Source organism: Haliotis cracherodii, unplaced genomic scaffold (genome assembly GCF_022045235.1).
Source record: "Haliotis cracherodii isolate W230 unplaced genomic scaffold, xgHalCrac1.p SCAF_19, whole genome shotgun sequence".
NCBI classification, from domain to species: Eukaryota; Metazoa; Mollusca; class Gastropoda; order Lepetellida; family Haliotidae; genus Haliotis; species Haliotis cracherodii.
Genome location: NW_027266274.1, coordinates 15,835,722 through 15,854,256, shown reverse-complemented (window position 1 = coordinate 15,854,256; position 18,535 = coordinate 15,835,722).

Sequence of the window (18,535 nt, the reverse complement as noted above, 5' to 3'; positions counted from 1 at the left end):
AGTAGGCAGATGAGTATACATTGACAAGAGTCTCCCCAACCCACAGTTGACGTTGGGTGGTCTGACTGAGAGGTGAGGGTGACTGACTGTACGGCCTCGTGTGGAGGGGGGTCACAGGTGTACATCGAGACAAGGAACTGCACCAACCTATCCCCGAGTCATGACGGAGCATCTTTCCAGGCCTTGAAGCTAAACAGCGCACCGAGGCTTGGTGTCGTGAACCATGCCCTGGTGAGACACATGATTCTTGAAACGAATTGGTCTGTACAACGGACACTCTCTATACCAGTTCCTTTGTTTACCGATAAGTTCATCATAAAATATAACAATATCAATATTGTGTCAATGCAAACATTTCCTTAGTTTGTTATATGATGCTGGCCAGTGAAGATCCGGGAAAGAATAGCTCTTCAGCAACCCATGCTTGCCGTAAAAGGGGACTGTGTTTGTCGTAAGAGGCGACCTATTGCCTGGATCGATGCCCGTGGTGTTAATCATTGGATTGTCTAGTGCCCGACCACTAGATCCCGTTAGTCACCTCATAGGACAATAATGGGTTTCAGAAAACATATTCTAACCCCACTTGACAATTAATTAATGAGAGAACCTTTAGACCCTTGAATATCCGGAATAGAATAGGTCTTCAGCAACCCATGCTTGGCGTAAAAGGCGACAAACGGGATCGGCTGTGCTAGCCCACTGAGATTCCATGCCACAGTTTTGACATGAATACCCACTCAGACACAACATACTGAATCCGAGCCGACCAGTCCTTGTCTTAGCCATTTAATGCCGAGTTCCTGAAAGGGTAACAACAAGAAGTATAATCTGTTTACGTCTGTCGGTATGACGTGGCCGGGGATCGAACTACCGACCTATCGCTCTCTGAGGAAGCACTCTATCCACTAGGCTAAGGGGGCAGTTAAGAAACCAACACATCGAGCAATTAATTCTATTAAATCCAAATAGTATTCAGATACAGAAAGAGAAGTGTACATGAATAGTATTATAAGATAAGAAAGAGAAGACATCTTCAAGTTGGTAATGACAGCTCAACATTTGGTGGCCATCAGTGCATATCGGTCGGCATGCGTAATTGTGCTTCCTTATCGTTGTTATAACCAGTTTAGGGTCTGCGTGCACATGACCACGTCTACCTGGAACGCCACATTCAAATGGGTAACAATGAAGCCACAGAAAGTCATACGACGATCAGTGAACACTGGACAATTGCGCGTTGAAGCAGGAAATTATTTTTGAATTGCGTCGTGATCTAAACGCCACTTGGTGTTTTGTCCAATCACATCATGGCGAATTAACATGATATCATTGACACGGGTAACAAATGAGAAAGGTTTTGATTCTGAACGATTTTCTATGAGGCTACGAAATGTCCCCCAAACCGCTGTTGTACCAACAGCTGGTGCATAGGTTCACTGAATCTAAGGTGTTCATAAATCTATGGGGCTGTCAAATAAAGACACAGTCACCTTAGCGCTACAACAGTCGTAAATCTGTTTTAAAGTATGGGACTTAGTGTCCCCTTAGCGCTACAACAGTCATAACTCTATTTTAAAGTATGTGAGTTACAGTCACCTTAGCGCTACAACAGTCGCAAGTCTATGTTAAAGTATGCAAGTTACAGTCACCTTAGCGCTACAACAGTCGTAAGTCTATGTTAAAGTATGGGATTTACTGTCCCCTTAGCGCTACAACAGTCGTAAGTCTATGTTAAAGTATGGGACTTACTGTCCCCTTAGCGCTACAACAGTCGTAAGTCTATGTTAAAGTATGGGACTTACTGTCCCCTTAGGGCTACAACAGTCGTAAGTCTATGTTAAAGTATGTGACTTACAGTCACCTTAGCGCTACAACAGTCGTAAGTCTAGTTTAAAGTATGCGAGTTACAGTCACCTTAGCGCTACAACAGTCGTAAGTCTATGTTAAAGTATGGGACTTACTGTCCTCTTAGCGCTACAACAGTCGTAAGTCTATGTTAAAGTATGGGACTTACTGTCCCCTCAGGGCTACAACAGTCGGAAGTCTATTTTAAAGTATGCGAGTTACAGTCACCTTAGCGCTACAACAGTCGTAAGTCTATGTTAAAGTATGGGACTTACTGTCCCCTTAGCCCTACAATAGTGGTAAGTCTGTGTTAAAGTATGGGACTTACTGTCAACTTTGCGCTACAATAGTCGTAAGTCTATGTTAAAGTATGGGACTTACTGTTCCCTCAGGGCTACAGCAGTCGTAAGTCTAGTTTAAAGTATGCGAGTTGCAGTCACCTTAGCGCTACAACAGTTGTAAGTCTATGTTAAAGTATGGGACTTACTGTGAACTTTGCGTTACAACAGTCGTAAGTCTATTTTAAAGTATGCGAGTTACAGTCACCTTAGCGCTACAACAGTCGTAAGTCTATGTTAAAGTATGGGACTTACTGTCCCCTTAGGGCTACAACAGTCGGAAGTCTATGTTAAAGTATGTGACTTACAGTCACCTTAGCGCTACAACAGTCGTAAGTCTAGTTTAAAGTATGGGACTTACAGTCCCCTTAGCCCTACAATAGTCGTAAGTCTATGTTAAAGTATGGGACTTACTGTCTCCTCAGGGCTACAACAGTCGTAAGTCTAGTTTAAAGTATGCGAGTTGCAGTCACCTTAGCGCTACAACAGTTGTAAGTCTATGTTAAAGTATGGGACTTACTGTGAACTTTGCGTTACAACAGTCGTAAGTCTATTTTAAAGTATGCAAGTTACAGTCACCTTAGCGCTACAACAGTCGTAAGTCTATGTAAAAAGTATGGGACTTAATGTCCCCTTAGCGCTACAACAGTCGTAAGTCTATGTTAAAGTATGGGACTTACTGTCCTCTTAGGGCTACAACAGTCGGAAGTCTATGTTAAAGTATGTGACTTACAGTCACCTTAGCGCTACAACAGTCGTAAGTCTAGTTTAAAGTATGCGAGTTACAGTCACCTTAGCGCTACAACAGTCGTAAGTCTATGTTAAAGTATGGGACTTACTGTCCTCTTAGCGCTACAACAGTCGTAAGTCTATGTTAAAGTATGGGACTTACAGTCCCCTCAGGGCTACAACAGTCGGAAGTCTATTTCAAAGTATGTGAGTTACAGTCACCTTAGCGCTACAACTGTCGTAAGTCTATTTAAAGTATGCGTGTTACAGTCACCTTAGCGCTACAACAGTCGTAAGTCTATTTTAAAGTATGGGACTTATTGTGAATTTTGCGCTACAACAGTCGTAAGTCTATGTTAGAGTATGCGAGTTACTGTCAACTTAGCGCTACAACAGTCGTAAGTCTGTGTTAAAGTATGCGAGTTCCAATTACCTTAGGGCTACAACAGTTGTAAGTCTGTGTTAAAGTATGCGAGTTACAGTCACCTAAGCGCTACAACACTTGTAAGTCTGTGTTAAAGTATGGGATTTACTGTCCCCTTAGCGCTACAACAGTCGTAAGTCCATGTTAAAGTATGGGAGTTACAGTCACCTTTTTGCCACAACTGTCGTAAGTCTATTTTAAAGTATGTGAGTTATAGTCACCTTAGCGCTACAATAGTTGTAAGTCTATATTAAAGTATGCCAGTTACAGTCACCTTAGCCCTACAACAGTCGTAAGTCCATCTTAAAGTATGCGAGTAACAGTCACCTTTAGCCACATCTGCCGTAAGTCTATTTTAAAGTATGCGAGTTCCAGTTACCTTAGCACTACAACTGTCGTAAGTCTATGTTAAAGTATGGGACTTACTGTCAACTTTGCGCTACAATAGTCGTAAGTCTATTTTAAAGTAAGCGAGTTACAGACGACTTAGCGCTACAAGAGTCATAAGCCTATGTTAAAGTATGCGAGTTACAGTCCCCTCAGCGCAACAACAGTCGTAAGTCTATGTTAAAATATGCGAGTTACAGTCACCTTAGCGCTACAACAGTCGTAAGTCTATGTTAAAGTATGCAAGTTACAGTCAACTTTGCGCCACGACTGTCTTAAGTATATGTTAAAGTATTGGAGTTACAATCACTTGAGCCTGTATTATTTGCAACATTTAAATAATTTCTTATCATGCCTGATTGATAAACTTGATGTAGATGTATACGTGAAAATAGATATGCTTGACGATGATGATATACTTTCATTCTTTCTCGGTGCAGATGTCCATGACTTGACAAACGAACTTGATTACGATACTTGGCAAAGCATAATAATGACTTTCTGCCACTTCATATGGAATTTAAAGAAACACCTTATGTATATCTACTAAACACTTTACTGCTCTTAAAATGTACATCGTAAATTATTTATTCATAGCAGTGTATAACATGATTTCTTTGTATATAGTCAAGTAATTTCATTGATGTTCTGTAAATAATGTATTTGCCCATGTAAAATCTTCGGATTCAACTCTGGAGGAAATAAAGAAATTCATTCATTCATTCATTCATTGTATCCATGTGGAAAATCGAACCCAGGTCGTCGGCGTGACAAGCGAGCGCTTTAACCACTAGGCTACCCTACTGCCCATGGACTCCCTGAGGTATTGGAGGCCAAACTTTGTTCAGATACATGGACAACTCGACAAGTGTGCCCAACTTTTGGGGTAAGACATTACGGCAAGAAGTAGACATCCCCATGGGCAACAACTGTGCTCACCTTCTTGTGGATCTGTTTCGTTATGCTTATGAATCGGAATTTCTGCTCGGACATGCAAAGTCAAAACAAGGTCATTTAGCCAAGAAGTTTAACTTAGGCTTCAGGTATATTGATGATCTGATATCGTTCAATAACCACCAAACAGTCCATTCCCTTCCACTGATTTACCCCCATGAACTAGAAATAAAGGAGACAAGTGGGACCGCCTCATCTGTTTCATATTTCGACCTATGCATAACGATTCAGAGTGACAAAACACTCTCCACAAGACTGACTGTATTCCAGCCGCTCCAGCCTTTGGTGTTTACATTTCACAACGTTTGAGATACAAACGAGCATGCTCTTTCCACCAAGACTTTTCGTCAGAACATTCAAGGCCCCAGTAAAGCTTTCAAAATGTGTCATGGTAGACAAGTGGAGGACATTTCCAAATTTAACGCATCAATGACAAAAATGTTCCTGTGTTTTTTAAGGTGAACAATTGACTTGCCTTTGCATGTGTTCGTAACATCAATGGCGTACATCAATGGAGCTGTCACAGACAAGATATTAGAACTGTGCTGTAATAATGTTATTTGAGGCCTTGTCAGTAGCAACAACTACAATCTTTGGATGACAGCTGGCTGAAACAGAATGGTTTTATTTCAATTCAGTTTCCTCTTTGTAAGTTTGTGCATTCTACCAATGACAACATCACGCACTGACTTAACCCTCTCTAAAATACATTCAAACATGAAAACATGTTTTGGACAGCTAAATACGTCTAGACATATTGTACTCAAACGGATGTCCTGCCTGCTCACAATGGGACACATTGAAAACATGGTGTTTCATTTTCAATGGATTTCTAATATAGGATTTTATTACCAAAATCGTTTTGTAAGAGGATATGGACAAATAAATAGGTCACCATAATGGTATGGGTTATAATGACATCGTGATGAATAGTGATATAGTTTTACTGTTGTTAAACGCCGCATTGGTCTATCTAAATGGCGGCGGCCGATCAATAGTTGACCACGCTGCTGTCGACTAACGATTGCATAACGTCACAGCAGCAATGTCACAGAGTCTTGCCACCCGTTTTATTCCGTCGCCTCGAACGACGCTGATATCAGACTATACGGAAATAAAAAAAACCGTGAAGATCCTGGGTAGAATAGGTTTTCAGCAACCCATGATTGCCGCAAAAGGCGAATATGCTTGTCGTAAGAGTCGACTAATGAGATCGGGTGGTCAGACTCGCTGACTTGGTTGATGCATGTCATCGTATCTCAATCGCGTGGAGCAATGCTCATGATGTCAATCACTGGATTGTCTGGTCCAGACTCGATTATTTACAGACCGTCGTCATATCGCTGTAATATTGCTGAGTGCGGCGTGAAACAAACAAACGGAAATCGAAAAAACCCATCAGACCTATCTTAGCTGTAGTCTGGGTCCAATTGAGATGGAATCTTAGATGTATGTCTGCATCACACCTTTCGTGATTCAAAGGCGACTATGCTTGCCGTAAGAGGCGACTAACGGGATCGGTTTGTCAGGCTCCTGACTTGGTTTATCCATGTCATTGTATGCCAATTGCGTGGATTGATGCCCATGATGTCAATCACTGGATTGTCTGATCCGGACTCGATTATTTAGAAACCGCCGTCATATATTTGGAATAGTGGTGAGTGCGGCGTAAAACAAACAAACAAACAAACAAACAATCATGCATGTAACTCTACTGGCAGTATTAAGTTTTTATAATTTACACGACAAAAGACACCACCAAGTGTCTTTCAACTGTCATTAGATGTACAATGTACCCTTGTGCACATTAATAATAAAAGATATTTCTGAATTTTTAATTCAGAAGGGAGAAATGTTTCCATGACAACGATGAGAGGATAACATGTTTGAGTCAGTGACACCGTTTTATCATTTTCTATAGAGGCACCCTGACACATTCCCCTCCAGGTTCAGTTTACAGATTGCAAGTGAACGATACAGCATTCATCGTTCAGAAAGTGTACCCATCGAATGCTGATTTCACGAACGGCGTTGATGGAAACTTATGTCTCGAATATATTTAAGTATAATACGTCGACACCAGACAATAATAAGTCTCGATAATCGGCCGAAACAGATTCCATTATCATATTTTACATTCAGTTTTTTTAATGAATATAATATGTCAGCGTCCCGATTATCCGACGAAACAGATCCCATTGCTTGTAAAATGCAAAATAGCAAGGGGAAATTATATGAATGAATCACTTAAAATCAATTCTGACACCCAGCGAAAAGGGTACCAATGGACGATATTTTGTCGTATTAACATTTGCTTTGCGATATAACTTCAATAAATATACTGCACTGATAACGTAATAATTTCACCGTGGCCTACAATGTATTTATAATATGTTTTACATTAGGTCATCTGGTCTTGTAGTGTCACTCGATGAGTATCTTTGAAGACAAAATAACGGAATGGGACTAATTTACTTACTGATAGAAACAACATTCATCAGTTGAACTAAACGTTTAAATAAATTAAAACCCGTTCAGTTTCGGTACACATTTACAAACAGCAATACCACGGCAGAGACGAGGAACATCATGGCGCAAGCTCCTCTACAGAAATCTTTTGTATTACCATTAGTTCGTTGGATGCATTCGACGAATAACGCAACTACACTTCACAAAGTTGGTCTGATAAAAGGGATCTTTCAATAGTCTTCAAAAGATACATGTTTTTTAAAGGAGACATTAACTACGCCTACGTTACGTAAACGTGAGGGTCACTTCGTGCGCGTCCTTTCTTAACTTCCCTCCTACTTTCGAGGTGGGGTTAAACCCATACTCTGAATTACTCACCTATGAATAAATCCTTTATCTGTTCATGTTTTATGAGCGAATACGTCGATAGTGGCGTGGCCATAAACTTAACGTAGCAGCTATAAAAAGAAAGTTTCGTCCGATTTTAAGATTTCATATTATGCGTGATGATTCTTGTTATAATAATACACATGCAATCATACCAACTTTCCCACCATGGCGTGGTATTTTAAATTCATACTGCACTAAACACAATTTTTTGTAAATATTTGAAATTGAAACTCTTACATTTACATCGTCGTTTTGTCGTAGGAAACTTTATGCAAATGAATGTTTGAAAACTGATTTATGCAGAGATTTCTATAGGATATGGAAAAGGTGTTGTCGCTTTGCTTGTATCATCATATTCACATGAATCCAGCAGGTTTAATAACATCCTGTTATGCTTGAGCATAATTTGGAGAAAAATATTCCTCGAAATAATTTACGTCAGGTATGATTAAACACAATTGATTCATTTGAAAAAAAGGTGAAGAGTATGTTGAGCTTTATGTTGTCCTGAGTCACTTTAGGTTGTCTTCCCACGTACGCAGGTGTATCAAGAATGGCTAGTCTTTTTCAGGGACATTATTGACTTGCCTTGACATGACTGTATATGAATCATAAATGTGTGCTCATGAAAAAGTCGAAATTGTGCAATGGATTCTGCTTTAGTGGAGATTTCTTATGATAATGGAAAGGATTTTGTCGCTGGTATCTGACTGAATGATACCGATGTCTGTCGTCTATAAGTCTGTACAGTCGTTACGCTTCAATAGGCTTGTAGACCTGTACACGACCATGTGTCATCTTGAATGTTAGGCCTTAGTAGGCATGTAGACTTGGACACGTCCGTGTGTCTTCTTGCACTCGACGTCTAAGTAGGCCTGTATAAGATAACGCAATAGATCTTCCAGGCCAAAGCTACGATAAATGATACTGATAACTGAAATTTGATGGTTTATTAAAGGGGAAGTGGGACCGTTCAAATTGGTCTCAGGACTATCATATTTTACCCCTAATAAATGAGCAGCCCCTAAATATTGTAGAAATTTAAAATTTCAAAAAATAGAACTATCATTTTCTTATGCCCCCACTCCCTCATTGTTGTGATAAATTCCAGCAATCTCCCCTGTTTCAATGTCATTTTTTCATGAACCTGCCCCGGAATCTCAATTTTATAATGTACAGGTATTTGCTCATTTCACCTGTTGGGGTTGTCTGTTTGTTGACAGCATCAAAGTTGCTTTGTGTCCGAGCTGGAATAATCGAACCCAATTTAGCACAAACTGAATTTTTTTTAATGAAATTATTATTAAACATTATATATTAAAGCAAAATACATCACATGGCATATACAAGTGTGTGAGTATGAAAAGACACCAGGCATTGCAAATGTTGATGAGTGAAAACTGCAAACATGAGAGTGTGAGTGTGTGCCTGTTGTTAGACCACAATGACACACACTCTGACAAGTCAGTGAGTCAGATCTCAACTGTAGTCAGTTCTCATGACAAATATGAGCTACTGGAGACATATTCTGACCTTGAAACCCCTAACCGTAAAAGGTATCAAATAGTGAAAATATTCAATTTATTTTACAGCAGAATTGATGAAGCATGGAAAGTAAATTTCTCAGGATTCTAATTTTAAAAGAATACAATACCAACAGGTTTTTTAATACATACACTGTGTAGGTAGTGAGGCCACTGCGAGCTCCATGAACCGAACCTTTTCTTGGGTACACAGATATTTTGGGGCAGCAGAAGCGAGGGAAGTTAGATCGGCATCATGAATATATCTGCTGTACGCACTCTGTGACACAGAATCAAATTCTGCCCTTGGACCGAGTGCAACGCCTTGATTTCTTGCCAGGTCACAAAATACTGAGATCATATTCATGTCAGTCATGAGTTGCAGAGATTCTGTCACATCTGTAATCAGACAAAAGAGTCAAAGAATGAATTATTATATATTTCACATTTTGAATATTATTTGTTAGGCGAAACAAAATAAGTCTTGCTTCTCAGGCACTGCCCACATCATCATAAAGTTCATTGCATCATGTTTAGTCTTTGTTTCCATTTTCAATTTTTGTTGTGCACTGTGTTTAAGTATTAGGATTTTTATAAAAGAATTTAATATGGAAATAAAAACAAAACATGCTGCAGACTTTATGATGATGCGTTTGTTGCACGAGAACCAAGACTATTAATTTGTTTAACCTTATGATGTTTCAGATATATTTTCAGAGTCAAAGTACTGATAATTTTCCTTATCATTATGATTTGGTTTTAAATATGTTTCATTTTTTAACATTATTGTTTCTAAACACCCAAGAAAATGTCTGAGTTACATTAATGACATGCAAATACTGATGATGCCATTGGTTCTGTCTGTTCATGAGGCTTTCCTTTTTATTAATTGTGCAGTTTGTTCTGTATACAGGTCATAATTGATGATGAAAAGTGTGATTAGTTTGAATTTATTTCCCCCGAATGGCTGTCTAGATGAGAAGTTTTGCAGAATTTGTAGATGTTACAAATTAGAGAAATGTTTGTTTTTTATTTTTTTATGGATGCAGTATAATTTGACATTTGTGAATGTGTTTTTGTAGATATTCCTCCAGTTGGACCATATTAGCTTTAAGGTCAATTATTTTTGGGTGTAAGGTAAGGTTTGTGGGTGATGAAAGCTGTAAGCTGAAAGATGTTGGTTTTGTTTATTTAATCTATTGTGTAGGTTGGAGAGAGTGGACTAACTAACTAAAATGTTATTTTGGAAGTGTTCTCCTCTTATCATATTATGATAGATTCTTGGCTATCTTCCAAAAGAATCTATATGTAAGTAATAAACGTACTTCCAAAATGTACTGATTTGATGATATTGTAAACAATACAGATTCAAAAATTAAAATATACTTAAGATTCTTTCTCCTGTTGAACTTGTCGCAAGACTGCTCTTCACTCTCTCCAAAATAAAGGATGAAAGAACTGCATCTGGAAAAGAAGATTCAAGGTATTGTAACAATTATGACAATTTTACCTTTTTATGTTTTATTTTTCAGTTTGATTTGGGGGTGGGGGGGGGGGTGGGGGGGGGGGGTGTGTGTGGATAATTTTATATTTTGGAGTACCTGGAGCATCAGTACATCAATCATAGGCTAAATTGACATGTTTGCAAACAGTTACATTCAAGGCAGATATTTCACATTTGTGTTTTTCTATAGTTTTCACGTGTGCAGTGTTGCTCTGGTAAAAAATGCCATTGTCATTTTAGATCTATATTGTTTCACATTTTATATATTAGATTCCATTTTCTAATTATAGATCGACAGGACGTGTCTCTCGCTTTGTTTACAAAGAATACATCCAACATTTGCTTTGTGTGTGGAGAACCTCATGTAACAAGTAGATCTAGTGAATTAATAAGATTAAATTTAGGCGTAATGATAATGATATTCAGCCTGTGCGAGCCCGACTATTTCCATTTACTGTTTTTGCGAGCTGTCCGTACTGCCATTAGTGACAGCATTCATCGTGCCGTTTGTGGACACCTACCTCATGATTTATACATAGATCTACATACAAAGTGTCTATATGTAACCTCACTTTGTTTTCTTAAATGAATTAACCCATTTAATTCACACACTCATGGGTGCGAGATATAAATAGAGGGCCTACAAATGGCAGACGACTGTCCCGCCCCCAGCCCCGCCCCCAGACGACAACAAATACGATGCATTTCAACTTGTCCACCTTCCTAATTCTTGATAAAGTTACCACTCTGCTACACTCACCTTGTCTGCGCCTCTGTACAACATCAGGAGGTACCAATAACTTGTATTTGATGACAGATTCTTCTTCGGAAAGTGCTAGCGGCACAAGATGAAACGTCGTCGACGCCATATTGTTTGGGCTGACAACCGGGTCGTGACCGCGGTTGTGTGTGTTCATGACCGAACGAACGGGCGGTCACAAGACCGCAACGCCAAAACGCTGAACCACGTTTCTGGTCATGACCATTTTTCTAGTCAAGCCCGCGAAAACGGCCCCCTGTACACGTCCGTGTGTCTTCTTGAATGTTACGTCTAAGTAGGCATGTAGACCTGTACATGTCCGTGTGTCTTCTTGAATGTTACGTCTAATCACGCATGTAGACCTGTACACGTCCGTGTGTCTTCTTGAATATTACGCCTAAGTAGGCAGGTGGACATCTACATGTTCGTGTGTCTTCTTGCACTCGACGTCTAAGTAAGCATGTAGACCTGTACACGTCTGTGTGTCTTCTTGAAAGTTACGTCTTAGTAGGCAAGTATACTTGTACATGTCAAGGTGTCTTCTTAAAAGTTACGTCTAAGTAGGCATGTAGACCTGTACCCGCCTGTGTGTCCTCTTGAATGTTAAGTCTAAGTAGGCGTGTAGACCTGTACAAGTCCGTGTGTCTTCTTGAATGTTACGTCTAATTAAGCATGTAGACCTGTACACGTCTTTTTGCCTTCTTGAATGTTACGCCTAGATAGGCATGTGGACCTGTACACGTCCGTGTGTCTTCTTGAATGTTACGTCTAAGTAGGCATGTAGACCTGTACATGTCCTTGTGCCTTCTTGAACGTTACGCCTAAATAGGCATGTGCACTTGGACACGTCCGTGTGTCTTCTTGAATGTTACGTCTAGGTAGGCATGTAGACCTGTACACGCCCGTGTGTCTTATTGAATGTTACGTCTAAGTAGGCATGTAGACATGTACACGTCAATGTGTCCTCTTGAATGTTACGTCTAAGTAGGCATGTAGACCTGTACACGTCCGTGTGTCTTCTTGAATGTTACGTCTAAGTAGGCAGGTGGACATGTACATATTCGTGTGTCTTCTTGCACTCGACGTCTAAGTAACCATGTGGACCTGTATACATCCGTGTGTCTTCTTGAATGTTACGTCTAATTAGGCATGTAGACCTGTACCCGCCTGTGTGTCCTCTTGAATGTTAAGTCTAAGTAGGCGTGTAGACCTGTACATGTCATTGTGCCTTCTTGAACGTTACGCCTAGATAGGCATGTAGACCTGTACACGTCAAGGTGTCTTCTTGAAAGTTACGCCTAAGTAGTCATGTAGACGTGTACATGTCATTGTGCCTTCTTGAACGTTACGCCTAAATAGGCATGTGGACTTGGACACGTCCGTGTGTCTTCTTGAATGTTACATCTAATTAGGCATGTAGACCTGTACCCGCCTGTGTGTCCTCGTGAATGTTAAGTCTAAGTAGGCGTGTAAACCTGTACATGTCCGTGTGTCTTCTTGAATGTTTTGTCTAATTAAGCATGTAGACCTGTACACGTCCGTGTGTCTTCTTGAATGTTACCTCTAAGTAGGCATGTAGACCTGTACACGTCCGTGTGTCTTCTTGAAAGTTACGTCTAAGTAGTCATGTAGACCTGTACACGTCCGTGTGTCTTCTTGAAAGTTACCTCTAAGTAGGCATGTAGACCTGTACACGTCCGTGTGTCTTCTTGAATGTTACGTCTAAGTAGGCATGTAGACCTGTACATATCCGTGTGTCTTCTTGAAAGTTATGTCTTAGTAGATACGTATACTTGTACATGTCAATGCGTCTTCTTGAAAGTTACGTCTAAGTAGGCATGTAGACCTGTACATGTCTTTTTGCCTTCTTGAACGTTACGCCTAGATAGGCATGTGGACCTGTACACGTCCGTGTGTCTTCTTGAAAGTTACGTCTAAGTAGTCATGTAGACCTGTACACTTCCCTGTGTCTTCTTGAAAGTTACGCCTAAATAGGCATGTGGACCTGTACATGTCATTGTGTCTTCTCGAAAGTTACGCCAAAGTGGGCAGGTAGACATGTATACGTCCGTGTGTATTCTTGAATGTTACGTCTAATTAGGCATGTAGACCTGTACACGCTCGTATGTTTTCTTGAATGTTACGTCTAAGTAGGCGTGTAAACCTGTACATGTCCGTGTGCCTTCTTGAATGTTACGTCTATGTAGGCATGTGGACTTGGACACGTCCGTGTGTCTTCTTGAATGTTACGTCTAATTAGGCATGTAGACCTGTACCCGCCTGTGTGTCCTCTTGAATGTTAAGTCTAAGTAGGCGTGTAGACCTGTACATGTCATTGTGCCTTCTTGAACGTTACGCCTAGATAGGCATGTAGACCTGTACACGTCAAGGTGTCTTCTTGAAAGTTACGCCTAAGTAGTCATGTAGACGTGTACATGTCATTGTGCCTTCTTGAACGTTACGCCTAAATAGGCATGTGGACTTGGACACGTCCGTGTGTCTTCTTGAATGTTACGTCTAAGTAGGCATGTAGACCTGTACCCGCCTGTGTGTCCTCGTGAATGTTAAGTCTAAGTAGGCGTGTAAACCTGTACATGTCCGTGTGTCTTCTTGAATGTTTTGTCTAATTAAGCATGTAGACCTGTACACGTCCGTGTGTCTTCTTGAATGTTACCTCTAAGTAGGCATGTAGACCTGTACACGTCTTTTTGCCTTCTTGAATGTTACGCCTAGATAGGCATGTGGACCTGTACACGTCCGTGTGTCTTCTTGAATGTTACGTCTAAGTAGGCATGTAGACCTGTACATGTCCTTGTGCCTTCTTGAACGTTACGCCTAAATAGGCATGTGCACTTGGACACGTCCGTGTGTCTTCTTGAATGTTACGTCTAGGTAGGCATGTAGACCTGTACACGCCCGTGTGTCTTATTGAATGTTACGTCTAAGTAGGCATGTAGACATGTACACGTCAATGTGTCCTCTTGAATGTTACGTCTAAGTAGGCATGTAGACCTGTACACGTCCGTGTGTCTTCTTGAATGTTACGTCTAAGTAGGCAGGTGGACATGTACATATTCGTGTGTCTTCTTGCACTCGACGTCTAAGTAACCATGTGGACCTGTATACATCCGTGTGTCTTCTTGAATGTTACGTCTAATTAGGCATGTAGACCTGTACCCGCCTGTGTGTCCTCTTGAATGTTAAGTCTAAGTAGGCGTGTAGACCTGTACATGTCATTGTGCCTTCTTGAACGTTACGCCTAGATAGGCATGTAGACCTGTACACGTCAAGGTGTCTTCTTGAAAGTTACGCCTAAGTAGTCATGTAGACGTGTACATGTCATTGTGCCTTCTTGAACGTTACGCCTAAATAGGCATGTGGACTTGGACACGTCCGTGTGTCTTCTTGAATGTTACATCTAATTAGGCATGTAGACCTGTACCCGCCTGTGTGTCCTCGTGAATGTTAAGTCTAAGTAGGCGTGTAAACCTGTACATGTCCGTGTGTCTTCTTGAATGTTTTGTCTAATTAAGCATGTAGACCTGTACACGTCCGTGTGTCTTCTTGAATGTTACCTCTAAGTAGGCATGTAGACCTGTACACGTCCGTGTGTCTTCTTGAAAGTTACGTCTAAGTAGTCATGTAGACCTGTACACGTCCGTGTGTCTTCTTGAAAGTTACCTCTAAGTAGGCATGTAGACCTGTACACGTCCGTGTGTCTTCTTGAATGTTACGTCTAAGTAGGCATGTAGACCTGTACATATCCGTGTGTCTTCTTGAAAGTTATGTCTTAGTAGATACGTATACTTGTACATGTCAATGCGTCTTCTTGAAAGTTACGTCTAAGTAGGCATGTAGACCTGTACATGTCTTTTTGCCTTCTTGAACGTTACGCCTAGATAGGCATGTGGACCTGTACACGTCCGTGTGTCTTCTTGAAAGTTACGTCTAAGTAGTCATGTAGACCTGTACACTTCCCTGTGTCTTCTTGAAAGTTACGCCTAAATAGGCATGTGGACCTGTACATGTCATTGTGTCTTCTCGAAAGTTACGCCAAAGTGGGCAGGTAGACATGTATACGTCCGTGTGTATTCTTGAATGTTACGTCTAATTAGGCATGTAGACCTGTACACGCTCGTATGTTTTCTTGAATGTTACGTCTAAGTAGGCGTGTAAACCTGTACATGTCCGTGTGCCTTCTTGAATGTTACGTCTATGTAGGCATGTGGACTTGGACACGTCCGTGTGTCTTCTTGAATGTTACGTCTAATTAGGCATGTAGACCTGTACCCGCCTGTGTGTCCTCTTGAATGTTAAGTCTAAGTAGGCGTGTAGACCTGTACATGTCATTGTGCCTTCTTGAACGTTACGCCTAGATAGGCATGTAGACCTGTACACGTCAAGGTGTCTTCTTGAAAGTTACGCCTAAGTAGTCATGTAGACGTGTACATGTCATTGTGCCTTCTTGAACGTTACGCCTAAATAGGCATGTGGACTTGGACACGTCCGTGTGTCTTCTTGAATGTTACGTCTAAGTAGGCATGTAGACCTGTACACGCCCGTGTGTCTTATTAAATGTTACGTCTAAGTAGGCGTATAGACCTGTACACGTCAATGTGTCTTCTTGAATGTTACGTCTAAGTAAGCATGTAGACCTGTACACGTCCGTGTGTCTTCTTGAATGTTATGTCTAAGTAGGAATAGGGACCTGTACACGTCCGTGTGTCTTCTTGAATGTTACGTCTAATTAGCATGTAGACCTGTACACGTCCGTGTGTCTTCTTGAATGTTACGTCTAAGTAGGCAGGGGGACATGTACATATCCGTGTGTCTTCTTGCATTCGACGTCTAAGTAACCATGTAGACCTGTATACGTCCGTGTGTCTTCTTGAATGGTACGTCTAATTACGCATGTAGACCTGTACCCGCCTGTCTGTCCTCTTGAATGTTAAGTCTCAGTAGGCGTGTAGACCTGTACATGTCCGTGTGTCTTTTTTGAATGTTATGTCTAATTAAGCATGTAGACCTGTACACGTCCGTGTGTCTTCTTGAAAGTTACCTCTAAGTAGGCATGTAGACCTGTACACGTCCGTGTGTCTTCTTGAAAGTTACCTCTAAGTAGGCATGTAGACCTGTACACGTCCGTGTGTCTTCTTGAAAGTTACCTCTAAGTAGGCATGTAGACCTATACACGTCCGTGTGTTTTCTTGAAAGTTACCTCTTCGTGGGCATGTGGAGCTGTACATGTCCGTGTGTCTTCTTGAAAGTTATGTCTTAGTAGACAAGTATACTTGTACATGTCAATGCGTCTTCTTGAAAGTTACGTCTAAGTGAGCATGTAGACCTGTACATGTCTTTGTGCCTTCTTGAACGTTACGCCTAGATAGGCATGTGGACCTGTACGCGTCCGTGTGTCTTCCTGAAAGTTACGTCTAAGTAGTCATGTAGACCTGTACACGTCCCTGTGTCTTCTTGAATGTTACGCCTAAATAGGCATGTGGACCTGTACATGTCATTGTGTCTTCTCGAAAGTTACGCCAAAGTGGGCAGGTAGACATGTATACGTCCGTGTGTATTCTTGAATGTTACGTCTAATTAGGCATGTAGACCTGTACACGCCCGTGTGTCTTATTGAATGTTACGTCTAAGTAGGCGTATAGACCTGTACACGTCAATGTGTCTTCTTGAATGTTACGTCTAAGTAGGCATGTAGACCTGTACAAGTCCGTGTGTCTTCTTGAATGTTACGTCTAAGTAGGCATGTGGACCTGTATATGTCCGTGTGTCTTCTTGAATGTTACGTCTAATCAGGCATGTAGACCTGTACCCGCCTGTGTGTCCTCTTGAATGTTAAGTCTAAGTAGGCGTGTAGACCTGTACACGTCAAGGTGTCTTCTTGAATGTTACGTCTAAGTAGGCATGTGGACCTGTATATGTCCGTGTGTCTTCTTGAATGTTACGTCTAAGTAGGCATGTAGACCTGTACACGTCCGTGTGTCTTCTTGAAAGTTACGTCTAAGGAGACAAGAATACTTGTACATGTCAATGTGTCTTCTTGAAAATGACGTCTAAGTAGGCATGTAGACCTGTACATGTCATTGTGCCTTCTTGAACGTTACGCCTAGATAGGCATGTGGACCTGTACATGTCAAGGTGTCTTCTTGAAAGTTACGCCTAAATAGGCATGTAGACCTGTACATGTCATTGTGCCTTCTTGAACGTTACGCCAAAGTGGGCATGTGGACCTGTACACGTCCGTGTGTCTTCTTGAATGTTACGTCTAAGTAGGCATGTAGACCTGTACATGTCATTGTGCCTTCTTGAACGTTACGCCTAAATAGGCATGTGGACTTGGACACGTCCGTGTGTCTTCTTGAATGTTACGTCTAAGTGGCAGGTAGACCTGTAAACGCCCGTATGTCTTCTTGAATGTTACGTCTAAGTAGGTGTGTAGACCTGTACACGTCAATATGTCTTCTTGAATGTTACGTCTAAGAAGTCATGTAGACCTGTACACGTCCGTGTGTCTTCTTGAATGTTACGTCTAAGTAGGCATGTAGACCTGTACAAGTCCGTGTGTCTTCTTGAATGTTACGTCTAAATAGGCATGTGGACCTGTATACGTCCGTGTGTCTTCTTGAATGTTACGTCTAATTAAGCATGTAGACCTGTACCCGCCTGTGTGTCCTCTTGAATGTTACGTCTAAGTAGGCGTGTAGACCTGTACATGTCATTGTGTCTTCTTGAATGTTACGTCTAATTAAGCATGTAGACCTGTACACGTCAAGGTGTCTTCTTGAAAGTTACCTCTAAGTAGTCATGTAGACCTGTACATGTCCCTGTGTCTTCTTGAAAGTTACCTCTAAGTAGGCATGTAGACCTGTACACGTCCGTGTGTCTTCTTGATTGTTATGTCTAAGTAGGCATGTAGATCTGTACACGTCCGTGTCTTTTTGAAAGTTACGTCTTAGTAGACAAGTATACTTGTACATGTCAATGTGTCTTCTTGAAAGTTACGTCTAAGTAGGCATGTAGACCTGTACATGTCTTTGTGCCTTCTTGAACGTTACGCCTAAATAGGCATGTGGACCTGTACATGTCATTGTGTCTTCTTGAAAGTTACGCCAAAGTGGGCACGTAGACATGTATACGTCCGTTTGTATTCTTGAATGTTACGTCTAATTAGGCATGTAGACCTGTACACGCCCGTAT